Source organism: Carlito syrichta, unplaced genomic scaffold (assembly GCF_000164805.1).
Source record: "Carlito syrichta isolate Samal-C Ts95f unplaced genomic scaffold, Tarsius_syrichta-2.0.1 Scaffold313872, whole genome shotgun sequence".
In the NCBI taxonomy this organism is placed as follows: domain Eukaryota; kingdom Metazoa; phylum Chordata; class Mammalia; order Primates; family Tarsiidae; genus Carlito; species Carlito syrichta.
Window position 1 is genome coordinate 101,249 of NW_007257968.1, and position 12,041 is coordinate 113,289.

At 43.6% G+C, this 12,041-nt stretch overlaps 1 long non-coding RNA gene across 1 annotated transcript; it reads right to left on the reverse strand.

Moving 5' to 3' along the window:
• Positions 1-3,229: 3,229 nt before the first annotated feature.
• LOC103273185 lies at positions 3,230-9,608 on the reverse strand. Its single transcript, XR_505170.2, has 4 exons — positions 9,536-9,608; positions 8,273-8,297; positions 7,883-7,950; positions 3,230-3,472 (listed from the first exon to the last, which is right to left on the reverse strand). It is a non-coding gene; the product is annotated as an uncharacterized LOC103273185 (long non-coding RNA).
• Between the last annotated feature and the right edge of the window lie 2,433 nt (positions 9,609-12,041).

The window sequence follows — 12,041 nt, forward strand, 5'->3', positions numbered from 1 at the left end:
TTATTTTTTGTAAAGATGAGGTCTCATTATATTGCCCAGGCTTGGGAATTCTTACACAAGGCATCCCAAACCAACAATACAAGCTATTTCAAGTCAGAGATGAAGGCATGGTCCCTCCCTCGTGGAGATCACAGTCTGGGCAGAGGAGATGACACAGCCTGATGGGGGAGCCGAAACTGACAGTTATAGTAGAGTGTGTTAAATGCTCTGATTCAGGGCATACGGAGGACTTTGGGACTATTAGGGAAGCTTTCTAGAGACCCAGTGCCTGAGCTGGGTTTTGAACCAGAAGAAGGAGAGGAATAACATTCCAGGTGGAGGAAGCCCCAGGTCCAAAGCCACAGAGATGTGAGAGCTTAGTAGATGACACAGGACATGTGACAGGAAAGCAGGGTGGTGAGGGAGAAGGACAAGTCAGAAGGCAGGGTGCCAGATCGTGAGGAGACTTTGATGTCATGCTCTTCTTTGAATTCTGAAGGCACCTGAAGGTATTGGATGAATACCTGGCGGTCATGGCTCATTTCCCATTAACCAGTAAAAAAGGCATTACTACGTGAAGGAAAGAGCAGTTACACCTATCAGTGCACAGAAGGACTGAAAATAGGTTGAATATTTTTTCTTATTCATTTTTGAGAGGCGAAGAAGAAAGAAAGTGCTCAGAGTGTGGTGACTTGAAGAATATGGAGAAGGCTCAACATGGTAGAAACAGGGAGTACCCCAAGAAGTTTAGAAAAGGATGCTTTGGGAGAGATCATGGGAAGCAGTCTTTTGCCCAGGAAGCTACAAACATCTGGAACTAATCCATCCTAGAGATGGTAGGGAGGCAAATAAAAATAGGCTCAAGGAGGGTTTTGATAATTTCAGGGGTGGGAGAGTCACAGTGATTATTAAGGGAAGCTGAGGCTGTTTGGGAATCTTGCCTAACCCTTTGAGGTTGGAGTCTGGTAAAACAGCATGCTTTCCCACCGAGCATCCCAGACATGGGAGACCAGGCGTTGGGCCGGAGTGACCACTCATCCATCCCAGCCTGGCACCATGTGTGCTTCCTGCAACACTGGCCTCAAGCCCAGGTGACCTTGCTTCTGATAATGATGGGGAAGCAGGACTCGGAGCAGGGAGCTATTGAGCCTGTGGACCCACCCTGTAGTACCGCCCATGTTTTCTCTTTCCCACTGCACTCAATGTGCCACTCAACCCCTCTAGGGCCCGAGAAGGATTATGAATGCCCTTGTCCGTGGGCTTAAGCAAGATCTGAGGTTTTCTTTATATAATTCGATCTCATTTTTACATGGATGTCACTTATGGGTAAGGACCAGATATAAGATCTCTACATTCAGTGCTAGGGATAGGAACATCCAAACAGTTAAAAAAAAAAAAAAAAAATCTGGACTGGGCACAGTGACTCAAACCTGTAATTTCAGCACTTTGGGAGGCCGAGGTGAGAGGAAGCCCAGGGGTTCGAGACCAGCCTGGGCAACATGGCAAGACCCGGTCTCTACAGTAAATTTTTTTTTTAAATCAGCTGGGCACGGTAGCATGCGCCTGTAGTTCTAGCTACTTGGAAGGCTGAGGCAAAAGGATTGCCTGAGCCCAGCAGCTTGAGGCTGCTGTGGCCATGAGCTTGGCACTGCACTCCAGCCTGGGCAACAGAGTGAGACTACAACTCAAAAAAATTTTTTTACATAAAGAAAAATCTGAGAGAAATGATAGAGAGGAGAAGGCTAAGGAGAGAGGACAAAGGAATGGCAATAGTAATATTCATGCAACTAGCGGTGGTGAAATTAAGCAAAGGAGGCAAAGACAGAAGTGGAGGTGATAGTGAAGGTGGTGATGGTGGACATGGTAGCAAAGATAATAATGCTGGAGGTGATATGGGAGAAGAAGTCAATGGAGGTAAAATTAGAGGTGATAGTGATGGTGGCAAAGGAAGTAATGGTGAAGGTAGTAGAGCAGTGTTGGTGGAAGCGATGGTGTGAATGGTAGTGGGAGTAGTTAACCAGAGATGCAGAGGTAAGGAAGTAATGTAGGAGTTGAAACAAATAAAGGGAAGCTGGAGGGGATGGCAGCAGCAGTGGTGGTGGCAGCGGTGGTGATGATGGTGGCGGTGATGGTGGTGATAATGGTGGTGGTAGTGAAGAGAAAGAAACAGTGATGGCGGAGGCGACAAAGGAGATGAAGGCACTGGAGGCAGTGGTGGAGGTGATGATAACGGAGGCAGTGGTTGCGATGGAGATAGTGAGTAAAGGAAAGGGAAGTCAATGGTGCGCTAGAGCAGCTAGAGGGGGATTCCTGGGATGTGTGAGTCTTGAGTCAGAATTTATAGACTCGTAGGATTTGGATAGGTGGATAGAGTAGACCATTGCAAGCCAGGGAACTGTTAGTGAGAACTTGTGAGAGGCAGAATATGTGGACCGTATATGTGGGGCAATGAGGAGAGCACTCTGGCAGGTGGGAGGATAAGCATGGATTGGCATGCGAGATGAAGAGGAACAAGGAGAGTAAGCTCGGGCAGGGGAGTTCAGACTCCAGTAGAATGGAGAGCCAGTAGGGAGTCTTGAGCAAGAATGGGCTGTTATGAAAGAAGATGGTGCTGCGAGTGGTCTAGAAATGGGCAGTCCGCTGGGAGGGGGGCATTCAGTTCAGTGACTACAGACCCCACCAGGAACACCATGATCAAAGCCAGGTAGTGAAGGAGGCCAGCTCAGGTGGAGAGGCTCACTTCATCCTAAGTCTGAGCTGATGTGCTCCTTCTTTCCTGTCATTCAGGTTCCAATCGCCACTCCTACCCTATTTCCAATTCAGTGGCTCCTGAGAAATCAGGTTGCATTTGGTCTGGCTCAACACTTTGTCAGGCCGGATTGCAGCTGTGCATTACGGCCAACAACTCTAGGGGGACTGTGAAAACTGAATGTGCAAATAGTCTTCCCAGCTTCAACTTGAGGGACATCATGTTGGTAACCTGAAACCAGTCGTGGTGGAGATTGGCCAATATTACTAATTGGCTTTTCTTTTCCCAGAGATCTGGCGGTTAAAACATTTGAGAGCATTCTACTGGTTGTACCCCGAGGACCCCCAACACTAGGGGCAAGCACAGTTCCAATGCTAGACCCAAGCACACAGCCTTTTCCTGCACCCTAATATCATTTATGGCATACTTAAAACCTGACCTGAATGACAATAATTGTAAACCTCCAAGAAGCAGAAAAACTCAGCAGGCTTGTATATTTTCCCCAATTTTTTATCATGAAAAATTCAACTGTGCAAAAAGTTGGAAGAGCAATACAATGAACATGTACATTTTCACCAAGTGCATATCCAGATTTCTCCCAGTTACCTCTAAGCATATTTTTATAGTTGTTTTTTTTCCCCTAAAAGTTTTCCCATTACACTTGATTGTTTTGCTCTTCTGTCTCTCAATTTCTCTGTCTCTCTTTTTTTTCTTCTTTGGTCTCTTTTAATCCAGAACAGGAGTCTGTAAAGGGTCAGATAATAAACAGTAAATATCTTAGGTTTTGCCATCCAATAAGCAAAATCAAGATAGGTACTTACACTAACAACTGTTTACAAACATAAAAACCATTCTCAGCTCACAGCTAAGATCCAAAGAGTGGGGGCTGGATCTGCCCTGTGGGCTATAGTCTGCCCACCTCTGACCCAGGGTACTCCCTCCACATTTTCTCCCCCATGACCAGGGCTGGCTTCACCTGTGACCTGTGCAAGAGCCCTGGGTGCTCAGAAGGACCCTGTGCTCAGTTGAAGTTCTCCTGAAATTCTTAATCATGTCTTTGAACTTGGGTTTTACAAATGACATATGTTGGGACAATGGATCATGCACCCAAGCAGCAGAGTCTACCACCATTTCTTGCCACCCTGTCTGTGGACAGCACTTTGGGGTCCCATGAGCACAGAAATCTGGTGGACTCATGGTGTGTGTTGCGTCTACTACTGAGTACTAGAAGCATTCTGTTCAAACCAGAACTTGCTTCAAATGGAGACAAAGACTGCAGTGTCTAAGAAACACAAATGTCCATGAAACCCTGTCATATCCTTTCTTACTTTAGTCCTCTGTGAGATGAGTAATATGTTCTCTGTATCATGCTTCCCTGTTAACGTACACTGAAAATGATGACATAAGAAAAGGGAAAACCAGAGAAAATGTTCCTTTCAGTACTTTCTTATCTATAAGTGTGCTGAAGAGTAGGTAGAATGTGTATTAAGAAGTGAAATTGGCCAGATGTGGTGGCTCATGCCCACTTTGGGAGGCCAAGGCAGGAAGATTGCTTGAGCCTAGGAGTTCAAGACTAGCCTGGGCAACATAGCAAGACCTTGTCTCTACAAAAAATAAAAAAAATTAGCCAGGCATGGTGATACCCATCAGCAGTCCCAGCTACTCGGGAGGCTGAGGTAGGAGGATTGCCTGAGCTCAGGAGATCAAAGCTTCAGTGAGCTGTGATCACACTACTGTACTCAAGCCCAAGCAAAAGAGTAAAATGCCAACTTGAAAAAAAAAGTGAAATAAAAAGTGTGTTCATTTTGTGCAGCATATCTGCTACTCTGGTAAGAACAAAATACTTATGCATGTGTGAAACATGAAATGCAAATTATGTAATATTTGTTATTCCACTTATGAGCTAAGTGTTCTTATATTTGCATTTAAAAGTGGCATTAAACAATATAAAGATGAACTTTAAAATTTGTGCTAATGCCTTAAAATATTAAATTAATTTATCTTTATTTTAAAATGATGTTAAATAGCAAATTAAAAAATACCATGATCCAACAAGAGAAAGACAGCGACCGTGGAAAAAAGAAAAACACTTATCAAGTAGTTTCTTTTTTTTTTTTTTTTTTTTGAGTTGGAGTCTCACTGTCACCCAGGCTGGAGTGCAGTGGCACACTCATGGCCACCACAGCTTTGACCTGCTGGGCTCAGGTGATCCTCAGTCTTCCAAGTAGCTGGAATCACAGGCGTTTGCCACAATGCCTGGCTAGTTTTTTTGTTTTGTTTTGTTTTATTTTATAGATACAAGGTCTCGCCAAGTTGCCCAGGCTGGTCTCAAACCCCTGAGCTCAGGTAATCCTCTCACCTCCACCTCCTAAAGTGCTGGGATTACAAGTTTGAGCCACCACACTTGGCTTCAGGTAGTATATTTAATAGCAGCTTTTTCTTGTCTTTTGAACAAGGGACCCAGCTTTTTCCGTTTGCCCTGGGCTGCACAAAATATGTAGCCAGGGGCCATTGCCTTGCTAGACTCTGGTGTGGTCATGTGCTCTTTGAGCTATGGCTGTCGCCATGCTTCCTCGCTTTGGCCCCTTCTCCCACCTTGGGGAGGTGAATCTTCTCTCTCCCTTCTCTGTCTCTCTCTAATTTACTTTTTAATAAACTATGTTTTTTTAATCTTAAAAAGATACATAGCCAGCTCAGTCCATAATATTGGCTCTTTGAAGAGTCAATGCTTTGTAGAAGGTCCCACGTTCTGAATTTGTCTGATTGCTTCTGCTCAGGGTTAAGTCCTTTGTTCCTTAATCCCTATGTCTCATAAACTAGAAGGTTAGGCTTAGATGCTTGAGTGAACTCAGATTACACACATTTTAGTAAGAATATGTTGCAAGTGAGTTTATGTCACATTGTATCCACACCAGGAGGTATATACCCTTAGGTTATCTCACTTTGAGTGATGCTATTTGATCTTCTGGGTGAAGTGCCTGCAGTTGTCTCTATGGGAAAGGTACATTTTTCCCTTTGAAACAAGTAATTTTGTGAGGTACTACTTTGTACCTCCTGTGCAGTCCCCAGGAACATTTTGCCTAATGGTTTTGGCATCCGTTGATGATCTTTGCCTTAATCAATTATTACACTGGAGGTTGTTAAATATTTTTCTCATTCTATCATTCTTTTTACATACATAAACGGACCCTTTTCAATGGAAAAAAGAGCTTTTCTTTGTCCCCCCCCCCACCCCGTGTCTCTCTCCCTCTCCCTCTCTCTCTCTCTCTCTCAATCTCTCTCTCTCTCTGTCTCTGTCTCTCTCTCTGTCTCTGTCTCTCTCTCTGTCTCTCTCTCTCTCTCTCTCTCTCTCTCTCTCTCTCTGTCTATTTTGGGGGGACATCTCTACGGACTCTCTTTTAAATTCATTGTATTACAATTAATTGCCACCACTGTTCTTTGTGATTTGGCTCAAGTTGGATCACATTTGTTCAGAGGAATCCCCTTCAAGCTGACTTCTGTGTTTTTTTTATCTGAATTCCATTCATCTTTGAGAATTCCTTTCTTTTGTTGACCTGCCTGGTACTGGTATGTGGATGAGCCATAATTCATCTTTGAGTGCCTCCTTGTTTTTTGACACAAAAGGTGTTTAGGCTTATCTCATACTTTTTCTGCTCCAAGTCTGGCATCTAAGGCATACTTAATGTTTAGAAAACAAGATCTGGGCACTAGGTGTGCTCATTGCTACTGGGCTGTCACTGCCTCTAGTGCTTTTCTGAAGATAAAAGAAATAAAGTTTTAAAACCATGCATTTATATTACATTTCAAATTCAAATTTAATATTGCAAATTTTGCTTTTAAAAGTTTTTTTTTAAATACTTCTACCTCTTACACTGAAAATGTTGGTTTCTGATATGATTCATATATTTACTTATTTGCTCTATTCTACAAAAATAAAATAGTTTCAAAATCAAAGTCCCTTAAACTAAAATAAACAGTTCCAAAATTGCATTACTAATATTACTTCTAACAATAAACCTACTAAGTGAAATTTAAATTCTTTGCTATTGTTGATCTCCTTAGAACATATTTCCTGTTAGTCAGAAAACTGTGTTAAAACATTGTTTGAAATAGCTATTTTCTTCCATGAAGTAATAATACCAATTTAACATACAGTTAGGTTCATTTGTTTCTGTTCATTTTTAGGATTTGCCTTTTCCCTCTCTTTCATTAAATCTTATTTTCAAATATGTAAAGCATTTACATAGTTCAAAAGTTAGAATTCTATAAAAGGTGTACTTAGAAAAGTCTATCATCTTTGTCGGCTACATACTATTCATCAGACCCCTTCCCCACTGAATATGTAATTATTTTCTTTAGTTTGTTTTGCAAACTAAATAAATATGGAAATATTGTTATTTATATTTATTTCTTACACAAAAGGTAACACTTTCTACCCTGCTCTGCATCTTGATTTTTCACTTAACAGTGTATCCTAGAGATCACTGTACACATGTTCATGGAGATTTTCCTCATTCTTCCGTTGGCCTTCCTGGTACCTAGTGTGTAGATGAACCAGAATTTACTTAACCTGTCCCCTGTTGAGGGTATAGGATTGTTTCTCATCTTTTCCTTTTATAAACAATGCCACAATAAATAATCATGCTCTTATTTGTTGGGTCGTAGCTTTAGGGTAGATTGCTGGAATGAGATTGTAGGGTCAGAGAGTAATTGTATATGCCTTTTATTTAGATGCTGCCAAATTCCCCTCCATTTTGCATTCCCGGCAGTAATGTGTGTGACAGCAAATCCACAGAGTGAACTGTCACATTTTGGGACTTTGACCAATTTAGTATGGAAAAATGGTGGTTTGATGAAGTTTTAGTGTGCATTTCTCTGACTGTGAGTGAGACTGAACAGTTTCCTATGTTGAAGAGTCACATGCCTTCTCTTTTTCTCAGAGCTGTCTGCTCATGTCTTTTATTCATTTTCCTCTTAGATTTTTGCTCTTTTTCTTCTCAATTTCTAAGATCTATTTATGTAGGAACCTTTTGCCTATCGATAAAGATTGCAAATAGGTTCCTCCAATGTGTCATTTTTCTCTTGACTGTTTATGGTATGTTCTGTGACAGGATTTATCTTGGGTGAAGAAGGAAGACAAAAGGCAAAACCCACCAGTGCTTCCTCAGCAGGATCTCAGGCCAAGAAAACAACCCGAATCAGACGCGGAAACATCCAGGAGCCTGGAGACAGGGAATCATGGAGACCAGCATGAGTGATGATGGCTGCCACCCCTCCTCCTTCCTCAGAGCTCACAGGACCCAACAGGTGAGCTAAGTAGCCCTCAGAAAGAGGCCAAGGGTCAGGTCCCTTGACGGGCTGGGTTTCTACAGAGGCTGTGAAATTCCTCCTGAGCTCAGCAGGACGTGGCATTTGACTCTGGGTGAGCAGAGCATTCCAGACCCACCCAGAACAGGGCATGAGAGAGGCCAGTCATGAGAGACAAAGGGCAGGACCCTGAGTCAGTCCTCCTGAGTGACCCTGAGTCAGTCTTTGCTGACTCACCTCAAGCTGTGGGGCCTTCTCGCACCTGTAAAGAGAGAAAAACACTGAGATCCCAATTTTAGGACTAGAGGAAAGTTAGCACACCCAGCTGCCTCAGTGAACTCCTTGTGGTTACAAAATATGAAAACTCACATTAGAACTGCTAATAGTAAATGTTGATATAATATTGGGACTTACACAGTTCATGGTTTGAACCGTATAGAATTTCAGTTTTGTGGGACAAAAATGGTTGACTATCAGCAATTTCATATGGCTCCATCCAAAATATACTGGAAACCCAGAGTGATGCCACACGCCTGTAATCCCAGCACTTTGGGAAGCCAAGGCACGAGGATTGCTTGAGCCCAGGAATTTGAGATCATCCTGGACAGCATAGCGAGACTTCATCTCTACAAAAAATCAGAAGGTAGCCAGGCATGATGACGCATCCCCACGATCCCAGCTACTTGGGAGGCTGAGGATTGCCAGAGACCAGGAGATCAAGCCTGCAGTGAACCATAATCCTGCCACTGCGCTCCAGCCTAGGCAGCAAAGTGAGACCCCAAATCAAAATGAACAAACAAAATATATGAGGGGGACCTCCCAAAAATGGAATTATTTTTGAAGGACAGGCCCTTTGTAGCATAGGCTTCTCCAGCTAGATAAGTACTCAAGAACCCATCGACATCAGTATACCAGCTAACATTGTTGTGAAATGCTTTGGCAACTCCAGGGAAGTTTTCTTTCTTTTTCTTTTTTTTTTTTTTTTTTGGAGATTCTTTTAGTGTGTTTGCCAATTTCATGATGGATGATTTACTAACACACCTCCTCATACTTCGCTGAGTGTTCAGCAGTTTTGACCCAAAACAACATGACCCCTGTGCCACACCCTCCCTATTCACCCGATCTCGCCCTGAATGAGTTTCTGTCTGTTTGTTTCCCCAGATGAAAAAATCCTCAAAGAGAAATGTTTTGTGGATGTGGAAGAAGTGAAACAAAAAATGACAGAAGCACTAAAAGGCATCAAAATTGACAAGTTCAAAACTGTTTTGAGCAGTGAGAAAAGTGTCTCAACAGGTGTATCGCACCAAATGGAGAATACTTTGAAGGTGACAGAAGTGTAAACAGGTAAGAATAAATACACAATTTTTTATAAATACATTTTGGGATCCCCCCCCGTATATACCAGAAATGCCCTAAGTATCATCTCGACTGAGTTTCACAACAATTCTACAAGGTAGATACTCATCTGAGGAAATCGAGGCTCAGAGAATCAAGGCTCACCTTCAACACCTTCTCCGTTCTCTTCTTGTCTGTCTGCTGATTTCTCCCAGACAAGAATCTGCTCACCCCCAGAAACTAACAAGAGCCAGGAAATCAACACCTTCAAATAACTTCCTTAAGAAGAGAAAAGGACGTTAATATCCACTAAGTGGTTACTTCTCTTTTTTTTTTTTGAGTCAGAATCTCACTCTGTCACCCAGGCTGGAGTGCAGTGGTGTCACCCAGGCTGGAGTGCAGAGGCACGCTCATGGCCACCACAGCCTCCACCTGCTGGGCTCAGGTGATCCTTCTGCCTCAGCCTTCCAAGTAGCTGGAACCACAGGTGCACACCACTATGCCCAGTTAATTTTTTTAATTATTGTGAAGACAAGGTCTTATCAAGTTGCCCAGGCTGGTCTCGAACCCATGGGCTCAGGCAATTCTCTGGCCCCAGTCTCCCAAAGTGCTGGGATTACAAGAGAGAGTCACTTCTCTTAATAAGCTTTACGTAAGTTATTCTTTTCAGTCCTTGTTTTGGACTGAATGTCTGCATCTCCCAAAATTCATATGTTCATATGAAATCTGAACCCCTATTGTAATGATGTTAGGAGGTGGGTGTGTTTGGGAGGTGAATTAGATTATGAAGACAAAACCCTCATGAATGGGATTAGTGCCTTGTGAGAAGAGGTGGGAGAGAGATGATCTTTCTCATCCATGGGAGGATATAGAGGAGAGCACCATCTGCAAACCAGGAAGAAAGCCCTCCCCAGACACTGGGTCTGCTGGCATCTTGATCTGGGACATCCAGCTTCCAGAGCTGCGAGGAATAATGCAGGTTGCTAACCTACCCAGTCTAGGATACTCTGTTATACCAGCCTGAACAGACTAAAGAGTCCTCATAAGAATGCTGCCAGTTTATTCTTATGTAAGTAATAGCTCCGCATTAGAGATGAGGAAACAAATGTTCAGAGGTTCGGGAACTTGCAGACATGCAAACCCAAGTCTGTCTGTCTCCAAAAGCTCAGGTCCTCCAAAGAGTCTACAGGCCCCTGTCAGAAGGTCAAGTACTCCATCTGTTGAAGTTGCCATAGATCACAGATCCTCTTTGGGAATTTTCTTCAGGATTAAAAAAAGAAAAAAAACACTGGTCTCAACAACAATTTGTGGTTGTACTTTATTGGTTAGCCATTTGCTTTCTCCCCTTCTTCTTGGAAGCAGCACAATGTAGCTGTTGAACAGGTAGACTCAGGTGTTAGAACAGCTGGATATGAATCTTCCCTGGTGCGCGACTTTGTACAAGTTACTTAAACTCTCTGTGTCTCAGTCTCCTCATATGAAAAATGTGGATGAGGAGGTTTTATAGTATCTTCCTTGAAGGGCTGCGGTGATAAAGCAAGATAATTACTCCACTTAAAGTGCTTAGCATCACCCCTAGTGCAGAAAGGGTGGTCACTACATACTGGCAGTTGTTATCCTCTCCAGTTGTAATCCACTCCATGTGGGGTCAGGGTTCCATCTCCCCTGTTCCCCTAGCACCCCCAGGATGTCTGTCATGCACTTACCTCTGGGCATTGTCATTGCCCACCTGTAGCTTCATACCTGCCATGAGCCACATTCACACTCTTGAGGGCTGGGGTTATTCCCACAGCAGGTGGGCTGGGGGTCTCTTGGAGGGAACCACTGCCAGCCCCAGCTGTTCATCAGCCTGGCTGACCTGCTGCTCACCCCAGAAGACCAGGAGCACTTTCAGGATAGTCTCATCCCCAGATAGCAAGAACAATGCCTGGCTCATAGTAGGTAAAGAATGAATGAACTCCAAATGACTACTAGCTACTCTTAATTTTAAAACATCAACAATCTCCACTGAGAAAATTCAAGATCATTTGGAGCAGGGACAAGGTTGGGGGTGGTTGATTCCTCAAATAGTGGCAGCCTCACTGAATCTGTGAGTATCTAGCCTCCCTGGGGAGCGAACTCATTTGCATGGATAAATTCTGATCTGTGGTTTTTCAAATCAGTACTTCTTTGTGTCCCTTACACTGCCATGCACACAGTAGGAGTTCAATAAATAGGTGTTTATTTATTGAAGTACTCCAGAGCCCCAGAATTCGCAAACAGAAACCAGAACCTGAGTCTCCTCCCTCTCAGGCCAGGCCTGGGTCCATCTGGCCAGACAGATGACCATTCACCAGCCTGTCCCACTGGGAATACTGTCCTGGCTCCAAGCGGGGCTGCTGAAAGGGGACCATTCTCTCATCCGAGCAGGGCCACAGACACTTCACAATGAGGATTTTTTTTTCTCTACTGCCTCACTTGACCTTTGGGCCTAAGAGGCAGTGGGCAAAGCCCAGGAAAGGCCTGCAACAAATGGCCTTCCACCAGCCCATGACTTGCTCTGCTCTCTCAGACTTCCCAAGGCCTTGAGAAAACCAAGAAGACTGCAACCTTTCCCTCCTTCCAGCTAGTTGGGGGACTAGTGTCCACAAAAAGTCGGGGGGCTTCTTCCTGTGACTGCAACATCTAGGTC